The sequence below is a fragment of the Sapajus apella genome, unplaced genomic scaffold (assembly GCF_009761245.1).
Source record: "Sapajus apella isolate SASKATOON/1434 unplaced genomic scaffold, GSC_monkey_1.0 scaffold112, whole genome shotgun sequence".
NCBI lineage: Eukaryota > Metazoa > Chordata > Mammalia > Primates > Cebidae > Sapajus > Sapajus apella.
In genome coordinates this window covers 5,460,402-5,477,555 of record NW_022437052.1, presented here as the reverse complement: position 1 = coordinate 5,477,555, position 17,154 = coordinate 5,460,402, and the positions used below count along the sequence as shown (strand labels likewise).

Here is a 17,154-nt window from a genome sequence, read left to right as displayed (position 1 = left end):
GCTCATTAATACTTTTCAGCTTCCCAAAGGTTTGAGACTATATTCTATACTTCCCTAATATTTCCCTTAATATTTTTCCAGCCACCCTGAGTGAATCCCAGCACTGCCCTGCATAAAATATATCTTTAATTATATTTTCTATTTGATGTCTGACTCACCCTCCTCCTTCACTAAAGTGTAAGTAAGGGAAGGGATTTTGTCTGTTTTGTTCTGTTGTAACCCTAAATACCTAGAAGGTGCTCAGTAAATATTTGTCATTTGAATGAATAAATCAGCCTATTATTGAATCAGTCAGTCTTCTGTGGAAGGGACTTCTCATACTAGTGGTGCATATCTGTATGATAGCTGGTGTAGGGAGGGATGTGGTCAGAATGACTCTGTCTGTGTGGACTAGTTTTGCTTAGCATAATCCCAGCAGGCTCCTATTGGGGTTAAGTCACAGTTTTAACCTTATTAATTAGTATCATTCTTTAATCATAAAGCCAGAGGATGTTAAGATTGGAATTGATCTGGGAGACTATTCAGTCTACTTTTCTCTTTATTGATATGAGAATAACAGAGCCTAGAGAAAATAAGTTGATTACTCACAATGCTAAATCTTTAGAGGTCAACCTGACATTAGGCTTCTGATGTCAGATTCTGTAGGGTTTCCTTCATGTGTTCCCCCTGGCTGAGACAGTTTGTGGGCTTTCAAGTTTGACATTTTTCTCTTCAGTCTCTAAACAGAAGCTTTTATCTGGACATTCTAGGTTAGCACAGATGGACAATGACCTTGCAATGTGTGGATGATCCCAAAGGTTGACCACTGTTGATGGGAAATATCCCAGATGTGTTAGGATTACCACAGGCACGCTCACTTCTCCATTCTCTGGAGCCGTATACAGTGGAAAGGAAACCCAAATTGACCCTTTGCTGCTTCAGTTCTTTTATTGCATGTCACAGTCCAATATGTCTCCGTTTAAATTCAGACTTTTTGTTGAACCGTGAGACCAGCTGCAGGCCCTTTGGGTCAGAAGTCTTGATCTCACCAACTGTTCATATTCTTGATGGACTTCCTTACTTCAGGCATTTGTGTGTAGCTGGTCTATTGTGGAGTTGTCAGAGGGGTGTGGAGCCCTCTCTTTTTGGGACAGTCAATTCTCTCTGTGTAGCATGTCCTGAAGCTGGGCTGTCTCCATTCTTTTTGTGTGTGAAGTCTTTTGTTAAGCAGGGTAAAGTGAGAGAGGACTCCTAAAGAGAAAAACTCCAGCATTTGCCAAAACATGTTTGTGAACTGACCAAGATGTAATTGGATGGCATGAAAAGGCTAAAATTTATTTAATTTCTTGCTATCTGGTTTGTGGTACATGGTGTCTTAAATTGAGTTTAGAAGAAGCTTTGCCGATGGAATTTTATTCTGTTGCCCAGGCTGGAGTGTAGTGGTGTGATCTCAGCTCACTGCAACCTTTGCCTCCTGGGTTCAAGTGATTCTCCTGCCTCAGCCTCCCAAGTAGCTGGGATCACAGGCACCTGCCACCACGCCTGGCTAATTTTTATATTTTTAGTATAGATGAGGTTTTACCATGTTGGCCAGGCTCCTCTCAAACTCCTGACCTCAATCGATCTGCCCACCTTGGCCTCACAAAATGTTGGGATTACAGGTGTGAGGCCACTGCACCTGGCTGAGGGTGTTATATTTAATTCTACTCCCTGTGGCCTCTTTTACAATACCAATCATGCATGGAGCCCATGGTTTTTCTGCACCTAGTTTTACTCAAACAAAGTCTCTGGACTTTCATAGTTTACACTGACATATTCTAGTTTTCCTCTGAAATGTACTCTGATGATGCTGACTTCCAAATAGTCATTCTTGGCTTCCAGATAGTTATTTTTGGGTCAAGGGAATTTCAAGTCTTTTGATTATAGTAGCCACACCACTTAGCTTCATTTTGGTTTGGTTACAAAATTTATTTTAGCTTAGTTTTCTTAGATTAAGTGGGCAAAGACAGAGCAGAAGCTTTTGGGAGGCTGAGGTGGGTAGATCATGAGGTCAGGAGTTTGAGACTGATGTGGCCAACATGGTGAAATCCTGTCTTTACTAAAAATACAAAAGTTAGCTGAGTGTGGTGGTGTGTACTTGTAATCCCCACTACTTGGGAGGCTGAGGCAGGTGAATTGCTTGAACCCAGGAGCCTCTTGAGAAGTTGGGACTACAGCACATGCCACCACACTCAGCTAATTTTTTTTATTTTTAGTGGAGACAGGATTTCTCTATGTCACCCAGGCTAGTTTCAAACTCCTGGACCTAAGTGATTCACTTGCCTTGTCCTTTCAAACTGCTGCAATTACAGGTGTGAACCACCATGCTTGATTTTTTCTCATTTTTCTCTCTTTTCTTTCTTCTTTCGTAGATGGAAATGTGTCATGTACCAGCTATTCATCCAATGTCTGCCCCTCAGTTCCAAATTCATCCGTCACTGCCTGCTCTGCAAACATAGAGGTGGTTTCCTTAAATGATTCCTCTGTCAACTAGTGCAGTATTAAATGTTGTCAGGACATGGTGCTAGAGGGGCATTATAAGAGGCTTTTCTTTCTAGTTGTGTGCAAATCTCCACAGGCACTGAGCTTCTCCAGCACAAGGCTCCTGCCTTGCATGGGGCTTAGCAGCAAACAGTGACCAGCAGTTTCTCTACATTTGCCTGGTTGGTTTTGTAGTGAGACAACTGTTTACTAGTAGGTTAAGCTAGCACCCTAGATGGTGGATTTTCAGCAAATTCCAGAGGGCATATTGCTATCATGTTTCACCATGTGGTAATGCAGCAATTCTGCCATTGAATTACCCATGACTGTGCCCTCTCAAAGGGGGCCTGGATCTCAGCCTTAGTGGGGAACCCCTTCCTTGGTTACTCTACCTCAGTGTGGAGAGAGTAGGAAGTTACTGCTCATTGTAACAGCTGGTCCTATACTTTGTTTTTCTGAGGCAGGGTCTCTCTCTTTTGCCTAGTCTAAAGTGCAGTGGTGAAATCATGGCTCACCGCAGACTTAACCTCCTGAGCTGAAGAAATGTTTTTCACCTCAGCCTTCCAAGTAACTAGGAATACAAGTGTGTGCCACCACACCTGGCTTTTTTTTTTTTTTTTTTTGTTGAGCCAGGGTCTCACTGTGTTTTTTAGGGTGGTCTCAAATTGCTGGCCTCAAGCAATCCTCCTGCCTTGGCTTCCCAAATTGCTGGAATTATAAGCATAAGCCACCATGTCTGGCCTCTGCTAGCCCTATGTTCTCTAGAATTCTCTTTACTTTTGTAGCCAATCTCTCATATGGTATTCCCATGTTATATAATTAACTATTTTTTTTATTTTAAATTTTACCACTTTAAACTTTGGGTGATTTACGTCTTTTGATTGGACTCTGACAAATACAGAACTGATGCTAGGAAGGGTTCTGGGAGAAAGACCCACACAAATGGGATTTGAGCATAGGTAGGTTTGGTTATCCAAGGGGCAGTGTTTAGCTCCTTGTCAATGGGAAATGGAATTCTGGTGATTTTTAGGAAGTGATCTCATAATGTTTCAAACTATCACTTACTGATGATTGTGATGAAATGCCAGCTGAGACACATGCCTTAGGAGCTAAGTGGCTTCTGTACTTGACCACTATGAAGACTGGTGTGGGGAGGGTTCCTTTTGGATGCAATTGAGTAGGCATACCTAATCCCTGAATCACAGGCCTGTACTTGGTCACACAGCAGGAGGTGAGCAGCAGGTGGGCAAGCAAAGCTTCATCTGTATTTACAGCCACTCCCCTCTTTGCTGCCTGATCTCCACCTCCTGTCAGGTCAGTGGCAGCATTAGATTCTCATGGAAGCAGGAACCCTATTGTATAACTGTGAATGCAAGGGTTCTACCTTGCTCTGTCCTTATGAGAATCTAATGCCTGATAATATATCACTATCTTTCATCACCCCCAGATGGAACCGTCTAGTTGCAGGAAAACAAACAAGCTCAGGACTCCCACTGATTGTATGGTGAGTTATATAATTATTATATACTACAATGTAATAATAACAAAGTGCACATTGTAATGTGCTTGAAATATTCCAAAACTGACCCCCTGACCCCAGTCTGTGGAAAAATTGTCTTCTATAATATTGGTCCCTGGTGCCAAAAAAAAAACTGGGGACTGCTGCACTTGAGCACTCACAGAGAGAAAAACACAAAGCTAAAGTCTTAGCATAAATCATGGTCTAAGATCCAGAGAGCTTCCATGATAGCCCAAATACAATTCCTTATTTCTTGTATCCACAGGGTTGATATTACTGAAAATCAAACACAAACTTAAATGTGTGAATTTCTGAATTACAATGACAGTTGAATTCACTGCATCACCAAGGTTCTCTTGAGAACATTGGGGGACTAATAGGTGAATAATGGGATTCTTTTTCTTTTTGAGACAGTCTCCCTCTGTTGCCCAGGCTGGAGCACAATGGTGTGATCTTGGCTCACTGCAGTCTCAACCTCCCGGGCTTAAGCTATCCTCCTGCCTCAGCCTCTGGGGTAGCTGAGGTACAACCACAGGTACAAGCCACCACAACCAACTAATATTTTGTGTTTTTGTAGAGATGTGGTTTTACCACATTGCTCAGGCTGGTCTTAAACTCCTGGGCTCAAGACATCCATCCACCTTAGACTTCTAAAGTTTTGAGGTTATAGGCAGCAGCCACCATGCCCAGCCCTGTTTTCTTTTGTGCTGGTTTATTGCAAAGGCCTCCAATTTTCTTCCTGACTTCTAGGCTTGCTCACTTCAGCCTATACACTGAAGCCAGAGGAATTTTTCTAAAAGGCAAATTTGGGTCAAAATGGTCTTGATTAAAACCTGCTGGCGACCACCCATTGCCTTTAAGATAAAATCCAAACTAATTTGGCCACAGGACCTGGTAAGAGCTGGCCTTGGCTTACCTTCCCAGTTTTATCCTGCACCACCCTCCCCATATCCTTACCCTCCAGCCACATAGAATGTCAGTTTCCTTGGGGGACTTTACCGGTCCTTCTTCAGGAAACCATCCCCAACCCTCATCATCACTCTTTGACTCTCATCTTTGCTCATCTTTAGCCTCAGCTGAGGTGTCTCACCCCATTCTCTGTGATGTGACAAGAAGCCCCTTGGGAGCATTTCAGTCCCACTCAACTTTTGTCATTGTGCTCCTCACAGTCTGGTAAGTGTTGGCATACGAATGCTATATTAGTCTATTTTGCATTGTTATAAGCATACATGTGAGGCTCAGTAGTTTATAAACAAAAAAGGTTGGCCAGGCACAGCAGCTCATGCCTGTAATCCCAGCACTTTGGGAAGCCGAGGCAGGCAGATCACGAGGTCAAGGGATTGAGACCATCCTGGCCAACATGGTGAAACCCCATTTCTACTAAAAATACAAAAATTTGCTGGGCTTGCTAGTGCATGTCTGTAATCCCAGCTACTCAGGAGACTGGGGCAGGAGAATTACTTGAACCCGGGAGGCTGGGGTTGCAGTGAGCCCACATTGTGCCACTTCACTGCAGCCTGGATGATAGAATGAGACTCCATCTCAAAATAATAATAATCATCATAATAAACTTAACTAGGTATGGTGGTACATGCTTGTAATCCCAACTACTCGGAAGGCAAGATCACTTGAGCCCAGGAGATGGAATCTGCAGTGAGTCATAATCAACTCACTTTACTTCAACCCTGTGTGACAGAGGTGAACTCTGTATCCAAAAAGGAAAAAAAAAGAAAAGAAAATATTCATTGGGGAAAAAAGACTTAAACAAGCAAAGGTGTCAGGAGAGTCCTGTGAATGTGGGTCATGTCAGCAGAGTGTAGGGACTACTGGGCAGGAGGGACTTGAAGAACAGGGTGGTGGAGACCAGGTCATTCATCCTAAACAGTTTGCCCTGTAGCATGTAGATCAAATATCCCATATTGGCTTCTGGTGACTGAACTGGGCTTCCTGTTTCTGTGTTTGGTTTGACCATCGCAGTGTTGAAAAACCTTTGAAGTGAATACCTTGCCATTTGCTACAGTTCCTCCTGGTTTCTGGCATTACTCCAGCCTCCTTTCTTGGTGTAGTTTGCCTGATCTGCTGAGACCTGTGTATGCTCTCCCTGCAGATGGGTGGGTAGGAGGTGATTTAAGGAGGAACATTTAATATATGAGATTTTATATATGTATATGTGTGTGTATGCATATATATATATATATATATATATATATATATATATATATATATAGAGAGAGAGAGAGAGAGAGAGAGAGAAAGATAAATAGACTGGGTGTGGTGCCTAAAGCCTATAATTCCAGCACTTTGGGGGGGGCCAAGGCAGAAGGATTAGTTTGATCTAGGAGTTCAAGAGCAGCCTAGGCCACATAGCAGCCTTCTCTACAAAAAATTTAAAAAATTAGGCATGGTGGCATGCACCTGTAATTCCTGCTAATTGGGAGGCTGAAGTGGGAGGATCGCTTGAGCCCAGGAGTTGAAAGCTGCTGTGAGCTGTGATCTTGCCACTGTGCTCCAGTCTTGGTAACGGAGTGAGACCCTATCTCAGAAAAAAAAAAAAAAAACAAGAGAGAGATAAATAGATCCAGCATTGGTGGGAGTGTACTTTTGAGTGTTCTTTAGGAGAAAATTATATTTTAATATTTTTTTCTTCTTTAAGTTTTTTATATTCCAGCAAACCATTTCTTCAACAAGGAGAAATAAATCTCATCAAAAGAGCCCTAGGAGCAAGGGCAGACTCAGAAAGTCAGAGGCACTGTAGTCATTTTGAGCAGCTTCTATCTTCGGACTGCTAAGCTGGTCACTGCCAGGCTGGGTCCATTTTCTCCTCTTTAATTTCTCAAACCGAAAGAGTCCTGCTGGAATCTGAAGTCAGATCTGTAGGTCAGCATTGACTCAGCAGTTTGCTTTCTTGTGAGGTCTTACACCAGGAACTACGGAATACAACATGCAAGAGAAAGCTGGAATAGAGCATCTCCCAGGGAAATGAGAGCCAGAGATACAGCAATGCCCCATGGAGACAGCCAGCTGTTATTTGACATTACCTTGTGAAAAGGCTGTACTTTGGTTAGATCTCCACAATCTGGAATGTGGCCTTCAATATTATTGTTTCCCAGACTCCAGTTTCTCATGTTTCCTGCATAGGTCACTGTCGTAGGGAGTGGTTCATCTTAGCAGAACTTCCTGGTTTTCATGGCAGGTGTTCCATTTATTAATTGACAAAGCAGGCATATTTCTCCTCTGGCAACTGGAAGATTTAGGTCCTTTCCCTAGTAACTCCCTTGAAGGTTCTTGGAAAAATAAGCAGAGGATGAGGAAAGGCTGTGAACAAGCTTGCTGGTCCCTTCCTGGCCTACAAAAGAGCACACCTCTTCTGTAACCAGAAGACCCTTTTCATTAGTCAAGGCTGGACAGACTGAGGTGTGTGTGTGTGTGTGTGCATGTGTGTAGACATGGTCTCACTCTGTCACCCAGGCTGGAGTGTAGTGGTAAGATCATTGCTCACAGCAGCTTCCACTTTCTGGGTTCAACTATACTCCCACTTAAGCCTCCACTTAAGACTACAGGAATGTGCTGCCATACCCAGCTCATTTTCTAATTTTTTTGTAAAGATGAGGTTTCACTGTGTTGCCAAGGCTGATCTTGAACACTTGGCCTCATGGGATTCTTCTGCCTTAGTCTCCCAGCAGTCTGGGATTATAGATATGAGGCACCTCACCTGACCTGTGATGAGCTTTCAACAATGTTATTCCTTTTTCACAGAAACATCTAAGCTGAAGAGTCCCCTGAGGACAAGTACTATCCTGTGGTTTCATGACCTTTCTTCCATTTGTGGTTCTTGCCAAGTTAAATTTAAATTACATCTTATCAAGATGGATAAACCCAAGTTTTCCAGTGCTGGAATATAGAAAATGGATGGGCAAATAAGTCCCACTCAACACCCATAGCCAAGGCATGGAGACTTCAACACACCTGGGCCCTAGACATCACCTTTCATTGTGAGTAGCTCTGAGATAACACTTCTGGTTGGTAAGTGCCTGCTGGCAATAGTTTATATAACAGCAAGTGAAGGAATAAAGTCAACAAAACATTTTCTGTTCCCAATTCTAGCATTAACTTGATTAGATAATTATTCTATGAAGAATTTTCATATGCCACAGTTCTGAACAAATTCTCACATGAACCGAAAAATTATATTAAAAAGTCAACCCTCTTTCTCACTCTGTTGCCCAGACTGGAGTATAGTGGTGCAATTATGGCTCACTGCAGCCTCAACCTCCTGGGCTCAAGCAATCCTTCCTCTGCCTCACAAGTAGCTGGGACTACAGGTGCTTGCATGGATTTTGATATACACAGATACGGGGGAGCTGGAACCAATCCCTCCATATACCAAGGGACAAATTGTTTGTTTTGTTGTTTTGTTTTTGAGACAGTCTTGCTCTGTTGCCTAGGCCAGAGTGCAATGGCACAATCTCAGCTCACTGCAACCTCCACCTCCCAGGGGTAAGAGTAAGCTAAGATTACAGGCACTTGCCATCATGCCCAGCTAATTTTTATATTTTTGTAGAGATGGGATTTCACCATGTTGGCCAGACTGGTCTTGAACTCCTGAATTCAGGTGATCTGCCCAGCCTCAGCCTCCCAAAGTGCTGGCATTACAGCTGTGAGTCACTGTGCTGGGACTTCTTTTTTTTTGAGATTGAGTTTTGCTCTTTTCTTCCCAGGCTGGAGAGCAATGGTGCACTCTCAGCTCACCGCAACCTCCACCTCCCAGGTTCAAGTGATTCTTCTTTCTCAGCTTCCTGAGTAGCTAGGATTACAGGCACCACCACACCTGACTAATTTTGTATTTTTTAGTAGAAATGGGGTTTCTCCATGTTGGTCAGGCTAGTCTCGAACCCCTGACCTCAGGTGATCCACCTGCCTTGGCCTCCCAATGTGCTGAGATTACAAGTGTGAGCCACCACACCCAGCCTCTAACTGTTTTTACAATTATACTGTTAAATACATGATGTTCCATGAAAGTGGTAAATTTTTAATGACAATTTTTAATGGAGTGGAATTACCATAAAAATAATAAAAGTAGCAGCTAATATTTACTGAGCTGTTACTAGGTGTCTATAAATACCATATATTTTTTAATTCCCCATAACTCTTCCTTATTTCACTTAACCACTCTATCTTAAATTACTCATGCCTGCTTCAGTAGCACATATACAAAAGTTGGAACAATAGAGAGATTAGCATGGCCTCTGTGCAAGAATGACATGCAAATTTGTGAAGCGTTCTGTATGTTTTTAAAACAGAAAAATATTACTCTTAGATTTTCACTGTGTTTGTGCATATGACCTTTACTTTAGGTTGAATTATATCTAAAGATGATATTTCCAGAAATGAGATTACTGTGAGTCACAGGACATTAGCATTCTTATTATACTTGATGTAAATTGCTGAGCTTTCAGGCATGGTGGCTGTCAGCCTGTAATTCCAGCACTTTGGGAGGCTGGGTTGGAGGACTGCTTGAGCCCAGGAGTTGGAGGAGGCAGTACAGTGAGTCACTGTATTATTTTTTAAAAATTCCCAAGCTTTACCCTGATGGAAGGCTTATATACAATTTAAACATCACTAATAGTAAAAGAAACTGCCCATTTCACTGCACATTTGCTGGCACAGGGTATAATAAGTTATTTTTTTTTTGATTATTTTTAATAAATAAAAGACCTCATAATGCTTTATATTTGTTACATTTTAATATATATTTTCTTATATTAGTTTATTAGCTTTCTTTCTTTCTTTCTTTCTCTTTCTTTCTTTCTCTCTTTCTTTCTTTCTTTCTTTATTTCTTTCTTTTTCAGATGAAGTTTCATTCTTGTTGCCTAGGCTGGAGTGCAATGGCACAATCTCTGCTCACTGCAACCTCCTTCTCTTAGATTCAAGCCATCCTATTGCCTCAGTCTCCAGAGTGGCTGGAATTAAAGGCATGTGCCACCCTACCTGGCTAAGTATTTTCAATAGAGACAGGGTTTCTCCATGTTGGTCAGGCTGGTCTCGAACTCTCTCCCTCAAGTGATCCAACTGACCAGCCTCCTAAAGTGCTGGGATTACAGGTGTGAGCTACCATGCCCAGCTAGCTTTCTTTTTTGCCCCCCTCCTTTTTTTGGGAGGCCAAGTCTCACTCTGTATCCCAGGCTTGAGTATAGTGGTACAGTCTCGACTCACTGCAGCCTTGACCACCTGGGCTCAGGTGATCCTTCCACCTCAGTAACTGGAATTATAGGCACATGCCGCCATGCCTGGCTAATTTTTTTTTTTTATTTTTAGTAGAGACGAGGTCTTGCTATGTTTCCCAGTCTGCTCTGGAATTCCTGGCCTCAAGCAATCCTCCCACTGCCCCCTCCCAAAGTGCTGCTATTATAAGCATCAGCCACCAAGGCTGGGTTGTCCATGTGTTTTCTGTTTATTTATAGAGTTAATGTGACTTTTGCTAATTAGATGATCTATATATTTAACCTTTTATTAAACTATAAAAATAGTAAATACTTTTAAATAAAGAAGTGAAAATTTTCCTTTACTCTTCAGACCTATAATCTTATCTCAGGAAATAATTGGCCACATTCTTCAAATACATATGGGCTAATTAAATATCACTTCTCATTTTCATATTTCGTGAACATCTGTGTCAATATCTATTGATCTATCTGAATCCTTTTCATGGTCACATAATGTTTTATATGGATATATCACAATTGACCAGTCAGGCTCTATAGCCATTTAGGCTCCTTCTAATATTTGCCTTGAGCTCTTTATATCATTAAAAATTAACCTCCTCAGCAGGTGTGGCAGTACACACCTGTAATCCCAGCACTTTGGAAGGCTGAGGTGGGAGAACTGCTTGAGGGAAAAGGATCACCACCAGCATCATTGACATAGCAACACTTTGTCTCTACTAAAAATTAAAGATAAAATGAGCTGGACATTGCAGTGCACACCTGTAGTCCCAGCTACTGGGGAGTCTGAGACTGGAGGAACACGTGAGCCTAGGTGGTTGAGGCTGCAGTAAGCTATGATCACACCACTGCACTCCAGCTTTGGTAACAGTAAGAATGCATTTCTTAAATAAAATAAAAATTAGGTTTGAAGAATGCTGAAGCCCTGGAGGTTGAAGCTGCAGTGAGCTGTTATTGTACCAATGTGGTCCAGCCTAGGGGATAGAGCAAGATTCTTTCTCAAAAAAGTAAAATAAAATAAAAATTAACCCTTTAGCATATTTCCCAGTAACACCTTCTCTCCTATGTTTTTCCTAGAAGCTCTTGAATTTTGTTTGCCTTTCACATACGTTTTAAAACTTTTATGGGATTGGATGGATGTCCATGTCATTCCTTCTTTTATTTTTAAAGAATGTCTTTTTGTCACTTCCAGCTGGAGCTACCATGAAAGACTTCAGAGTTCAGGAGGAGACTGACTGGGCCTCATGTTATTCAGGTACAAAAAGACTTGGACAATAACTTAAAAATGATCAAATAATAGTGCATGCATCAAGTGCAATGGGAAGCTCTTCTTGAGAGTGGGAGAAGCTTCCAGAGAAGGGGACAGTGAAGCCAGCTTTTGAAAGATGAGGAAGAGTTGTGTGAGAGTGGTGAGGGAAGGGGGATGTGGAGGGATGGGGAATGGGCAGGGAAACCAGCACTGTAAAGACCTGGACAATTAAGATGGCACATTTGGTTCAGGGAATGGGGAATTAAGTGTGGCAGGAATGCTTTGGAGAGATAGTAATTTGCTTGTATGGAATTTTGCCTGAGAGACCTCACAACAGTTTCTAATCTGGTGATGTTATCATCCATCACTGTCCTTGTCAGATAGTTTGAAATAAGTATGATGATCACAGTAACATCAAGTATAATATTTCATGAATTCTCACAAAATCACAGGCAGGTACCACAGTTATCCCCATTTTATAAGTGAGATGATAAAGACTTAGGGATAATGAGTGATTTGCCCAAGTTCACATGGATATTAAGCTGAGTCAAGTGTAGGGTCTGGTTTGACTTTAATGCTTGCTTTGCTCATGAGCACCACGTATTGCTTCTCCTATGCAGTTAGGCAGGTAGGTGAAAGGAAAGCCTGTGTTTCTCTCTAGTCACGCACTTCAATTGACTGATTGTGTGTGTGGAGCTTATACACCAAATTCTTCAGTGTTCTGGATATTAACTGGGTATCCCAAAATGTTATTCTGACACTACCTGGAGCTCACACAGACCCTGCAAGTTAGGTGCTCAGTCCCATGAGACTACCCTCATTTCAGATGCCAATGGCAAGTATTAGGTTTTCACCTGTACTTTTGACCAACTTATTACAAATCAGAGGTTCTCATGACCCCCTTCTTTGATTTAATCACTTGCTGGAACAGCTTACAGAACTCAGAAAAACAGTTTATTTTCTTTTTTTCTTAGAAACATGGCCTCATTTTGTTGCCCAGGCTGGTGTGCAGTGTTGCAGTAATAGCTCACTGCAGCCTTGTCTGCCTGGGTCCAAGTGGTCCTCCGCCCTCCCTAGTAGCTGAGACTGCATGCCTGCACCACCACATCTGGCTAATTTCTTTTATTTTATTTATTTATTTTTTTTTTTTGTAGTGTTGAGATCTTGTTTTGTTGCCCAGGCTGGCCACAAATTCCTGGGCCCAAGCGATCCTCCCACCTCAGTCACTTAAAGTGCTGGGATTACAGATGTGAGCCACCACATCTGGTCAGTTAATTTCCTATTCCTGGTTCACTGTAAAGGATATGTCTCAGAAACAGCCAGTGAAAGAGATGTGCATGCTGGATGCAGTAGTTCACACCTGTGATCCCAGCACTTTGGGAGGTTGAATTGGGAGAAGTGCTTAAATGCAGGAGTTTGAGTTCAGCCTGGGAAACATGGTGAAACCCTGTCTCTATTAAAAATACAAAAATTAGCTGGGTGTGTTGCTGTGCACCTGTAATCCCAGCTACTCAGGAGGCTGAGGCAGGAGAATCACTTGAACCCAGGATGCAGAGGTTGCAGTGAGCTGAGATCACACTACTGCACTCCAGCCTGGGCTACGGAGTGAGATTTTGTCTCAAAAAATAAATGAAAATAAATAAATAACTAGGTGTGATGGTGTGCACCTGTAGTTCCAGCTACTAGGAAAGCTGAGGTGAGAATGCATTGAGCTGGGGACTGGGGAAGCTTAGGTTGTGGTGAGCTGAGATTGTGCCACTGCACTCTAGCCTGGACAAAAGAGCCAGACCCTGTCTTAAAAAAAAAAGAAAGAGAAGAAAGAAAGGAAGAAAAGGAGAAAGAAATGAAAGAAAGATGGATGCCCAAGGGAAGGTAAGTGGGCGGGGCACAGAGCTTCCATGCTCTCTGTTGAACGTGCCTCCCTCCCAGCACCTCCTGTATTCAGCAACCCAGAAGCTCTGTAAACTCTGTTGTTCAGGGTGTTTACAGAGACTCTATTATGCAAGCATGATTGATAAAATCTTTGGCCATTGGTGATTAAGTCAATCTCCAGCCCCTCTCACCTCCTGGAGTTCAGCAGGTGAGGCTGAAAGTTCTAAGCCTCTAATCATGTGGTTTCCTTCTTGGGCAATCAGCCCTCCTCCTGAAGAAACCCAGGAGCAAGGAGCCACCCACTCATCTCAACCACATCTCCAAATGCATTCTTAGCATGCTGGAGATCCCAAAGTTCTTAGAGTCTCTTGTGTTAGAAAGCTGGGACCAAGACCAAATATTAAAACTAAAGATGCTCCTATCACCTCTAACACTGAGGTCTTTATAAGCTTTCAAAGCTCTGTGCCAGGGACCAGGGACAGAGACCAAATATATATTTCTTTTTTTTTTTGAGACAGAATCTCGCTGTGTCATCCAGGCTGGAGCACAGTGATATGATCATAGCTCACTATAGCTTTGACCTCCTAAGCTCAGGTGATCTTCCCACCTCAGACTTCAAAGTGGCTGGGACTACACATGCATGTCACCCATACCCAGCTCATTTTTGTAGAGATGAGATTTAGTTATGTCGCCCAGGCTGATCTCAAACTCCTGGGCTAAAGACATTATTTCACCTCAGCCTATCAAGTATCTGGGACTGCAGACACACACCACCATGTCTGGCTAATATTTATTTTTATGCTTTCGTAGAGGTAGGATCTTGCTATATTGTCCAGGCTAGTTTCAAACTCCAGGCCTTAAATGATCCTCCTGCCTTGACTTCCCAAAGTGTTGGGATTATGGGTGGGATCCACCATGCCCAGCAATCACAAAGATCCTTATAAAAGAAAGAGGTTGAAGGAGGATCCAAGATGGCCGTTTAGGAACAGCTCAGGATTGCAGCTCCCAGTGAAAGCGCAGAGGGTGAGTGGACGCCGCGTTTTTATTGCCCACAGACTAGGAAATTCCCGGGCAGAGGTGCTCCACGCTCGCCAGCGTGGCTGTTGTGGCCATTGCTGCTGTGCCGGCCAGCGCCGGCCGGTGCCGACCAGCGCCGCTGCTCTGCCCCGCGCGGCTGCTTTGTCGGCGCCCCGGAGCCGCGGTTCTCCGTACAAAATACACCAGTCCGGGTGCCCTTTTGGCTGGCGATTGGAGCCACGGGAAGTCGCCCATATGCTGGTTCAAAAAGGGGACTGAGCAGAGAACCAGGACAGTAGATTCCAGGGCAAAAAAAGAAAAGAAAAAAAAGCGCCACAAACCTCAGTGCCACTGTTTAAGCCAGCGCAGTGAGTGGCCGCAGGGGAAAACAAACAGACCCCGGCGCCTCTTCAACAGGCGACTGGAACACCAACTTAAAAAAGGCTCTGAGGCAGGGGGCCAGGCGATCAGGCTCGGCTGGCCCCACCCCCACAAAAGAACAGCAACCAGAAACTCTGGATTGAGAGTTTCACGGCAAGCGCAGCTGAACCCGGGACGGTCCAGCTCTGTGGGGGAGGGGCGCCCGCCATTACGGAGGCAGCCCGCCGTTGCCAAGGCAACCTGCCATTGCTGAGGCAGCCCGCCGTTGCCAAGGCAACATGCCACAGCAGAGACTCCGCCCCAACAGAGGCGGGCCGCCATCCCCAAAGCAGTTCTAACTACACCCATATAAACAGGACTGCAGGGAAGTTCACTCGGCAGTGGGGTGCAGCCCACAGCAGCTCAGTAAAGCTGCTATAGGCCGACAGTGACTAGGCTGCCTCCTTGCTGGGCTGGGCAGGTCTGAAGGAAAAAAAAAAAAAAAAAAAAAAAAAGAACGCAGCAGCATAACGGAAACTCATAAATAAAGACCTAAATCCCTGGGACAGAGCACCTGGGAACAAAAAGCAGTTTATGAGTTCTGCTGCAGCAGACCTAAAAGTACCTGCCCAGCAGCTCTGAATGAACAACAACAGAGCTCACAGCTCACCATTTGAGCTCCTATAAACAAAAGACCGTCTCCTCAAGCAGCTCCCTGACCCCTATATATCCAAAAAGACACCTCATAGAGGAGAGATCAGATTGACACTAGGCGGGTATCCTTCTGGGACAAAGATAGAAGAAGAAGAAAACTGGTAACAACCCTTGCTGTTCAACAGCAGCTGCAGGTGAACCCCAGGCAAGCAGGGCCTGGAGTGAACCTCAGCAGAACTACAGCAGAGGGGCCAGACTGTCAGAAGGAAAACCAAGAAGCAGAAATAACCTCATCATCAACAAACAGAACGTCAATCTGAAAGATTTGAGACCCAATCTGAAAGCCAGCAACTACAAAGTCGACAGGTGGATAAATCCTTAAGGATGGGAAGAAACCGGCGCAAAAAGGATGAAAACACCCGAAACCAGAACACCTCTCCTCCTAAAAGGGATCACAACTCCTCGCCAGCAAGGGAACAAGGTTGGATGGAGAATGAGTGTGATGAAATGACAGAATCAGAATTCAGAAGGTGGGTAGTAAGAAACTTCTGTGAACTTAAAGAACATGTTCTAACCAAATGCAAAGAAACTAAGAACCTTGAAAAGAGATTTGACGAAATGCTAACAAGAATGGACAAAATAGAAAGGAATATAAGTGAATTGATGGAGCTGAAAACTGCAACACGAGAACTTCGTGAAGCATGCACAAGTATCAACAGCCGAATTGACCAAGCAGAAGAAAGGATATCAGAGGTCGAAGATCAACTCAATGAAATAAAACGGGAAGGCAAGACTGGAGAAAAAAGGGTAAAAAGGAACGAACAAAGTCTCCAAGAAATGTGGGACTATGTGAAAAGACCTAATCTACGTTTGATAGGCGTACCCGAATGCGACGAAGAGAATGAATCCAAGCTGGAAAATACTTTGCAGGATATTATCCAGGACAACTTGCCCAACCTAGCAAGGCAGGCAAACATTCAAGTCCAGGAAATACAGAGAACACCACAAAGATATTCGTCAAGAAGAGCAACCCCAAGGCACATAATCGTCAGATTCACCAGGGTCGAAATGAAGGAGAAAATACTAAGGGCAGCCAGAGAGAAAGGTCGGGTTACCCACAAAGGGAAGCCCATCAGACTCACAGCAGATCTCTCAGCAGAAACCCTACAAGCCAGAAGAGAATGGGGGCCAATATTCAACATCCTTAAAGAAAAGAACTTTCAACCCAGAATCTCCTATCCAGCCAAACTAAGCTTCATAAGTGAAGGAAAAATAAAATCCTTTGGGAACATGCAAGTACTCAGAGATTTCGTCACCACCAGGCCAGCTCTACAAGAGCTCCTGAAAGAGGCTCTACACATATAAAGGAACAACAAGTACCAGCTCAACTAAAGGGCAAAACAGCCAGCTAGCACCAAAATGGCAGTATCAAATTCACACATAACAATATTAACCCTAAATGTAAATGGACTAAATGCCCCAATCAAAAGACACAGACTGGTAAATTGGATAAAAAGTCAATACCCATCAGTGTGCTGTATCCAGGAAACCCATCTCACATGCAAGGATACACAAACGCTCAAAATAAAGGGATGGAGGAAGATTTACCAAGCAAATGGAGAGCAAAAAAAAGCAGGAGTTGCAATTCTCATCTCTGATAAATTAGACTTTAAAGCAACAAAGATCATAAGAGACAAAGAGGGACATTACATAATGGTAAAAGGATCAATGCAACAAGAAGAGCTAACGATCCTAAATATATA

The 17,154-nt window shown here is 43.4% G+C and overlaps 1 long non-coding RNA gene and 1 pseudogene across 4 annotated transcripts; both read left to right on the top strand.

Moving 5' to 3' along the window:
• The first annotated feature begins 82 nt into the window (after positions 1 to 82).
• Positions 83 to 12,482, top strand: LOC116537638. 4 transcript variants are annotated; one of them, XR_004263225.1, is made up of 6 exons: positions 83 to 177; positions 2,391 to 2,479; positions 3,947 to 4,003; positions 5,089 to 5,191; positions 7,775 to 8,010; positions 11,432 to 12,482. It is a non-coding gene; the product is annotated as an uncharacterized LOC116537638 (long non-coding RNA). The 4 variants fall into 4 exon arrangements; XR_004263226.1 differs by lacking the exons at positions 83 to 177; positions 2,391 to 2,479; positions 3,947 to 4,003 and having other exon boundaries at positions 4,592 to 5,191; positions 11,432 to 12,334; positions 12,376 to 12,482; XR_004263224.1 differs by lacking the exons at positions 83 to 177; positions 2,391 to 2,479; positions 3,947 to 4,003 and having other exon boundaries at positions 4,592 to 5,191.
• On the top strand, positions 9,210 to 9,309 carry LOC116537656 (annotated as a pseudogene).
• Positions 12,483 to 17,154: the final 4,672 nt, after the last annotated feature.